Source organism: Prinia subflava, chromosome 10 (assembly GCF_021018805.1).
Source record: "Prinia subflava isolate CZ2003 ecotype Zambia chromosome 10, Cam_Psub_1.2, whole genome shotgun sequence".
NCBI lineage: Eukaryota > Metazoa > Chordata > Aves > Passeriformes > Cisticolidae > Prinia > Prinia subflava.
Window position 1 is genome coordinate 10,457,177 of NC_086256.1, and position 1,116 is coordinate 10,458,292.

Here is a 1,116-nt window from a genome sequence, read left to right on the forward strand (position 1 = left end):
TTGCTATGTGCTGTCAGAACTGTTTTGATGGTGGCGTTGTCACATTACTCATGCTGCAGCAAGGAGGCTGTGGCAGTGCTTCTGCATGCATCTGCCACAGCTTCATCAAGGGACAGCTATCAGGTGAATGTTTCCCATTCCTCTGGAGACCGTTCTGGTGAGGTCACAGGAAGCTGCAGATACACACCCCCAGCTATGCTCATTACTGGAACCGAGCAACAACCACCTGAAGTGTTGTACTCTTCATTCATCCAAGGGAGAAACCTAAAGCTGTTCTACAGCTCTAACAGCAGCATAGAAAAATGAAGACTGATTATGGGAAAAAAGGAAAAAGGCTGATTTTGACTGTCAGCAACGCAACAACATTGTTGTTCATGTTCAACTGAAAATACTACACACTTCACACTAATCTGAATGCCCACACTGAAGCATTTTGTGTAGTATCTACAAATTTGTCAGGGAAAAGGAGCCATTATCATTTTTCCCAGACTATAAAAGCTGGCTCCAGGAGTACCCGGCACATTAGGTTTCAAAGATATGAGCTGAAATAACACTACAATAAACAAATTCCTCAAGGTCACTTGGTGTATCAGTAACAAAAATCCCTGAGCTAAAGTAGAAGAATCTCCTTTCCCTGACTGCCAATTCAGCAGGTCTTAACCAGCCCTGCAAAATTCAAGAATCAACACCAAAGTAAAGAACAGAGCTGTCTGAGACTGCGCGCAGGTAAGATTTTCTGATGACTCCTCTTCTGGCACTCTCAGCTACAGAGGGAACCTAAGGCAATTCAGTTCTTGCTGCAGATGTCTCAGCTCTGTATTTCAATGAGGAGAGATGATTATGTGGTTCCATCCCTATTCTAGTTAAACAGCCAAGCTGGAACGAGTCCTTAAATAACAGAACTCCACTTAGGTCTCTGAAAGACACCTGAGAACTCACTAAATAAGCATTAAGGAAATGAATAGTAGAAAAAAATAATGCTAATAGAAAAATTAGAAGCATGATGAGATTTGCTAAATTCCATTGCTTTAGTTCTTAAATTAGTTTACAGATTGTCTTTTTTGAAATTAGATTTATTTCTTGAGGAAACTGAAAACAACATACAGGCTACCAGTC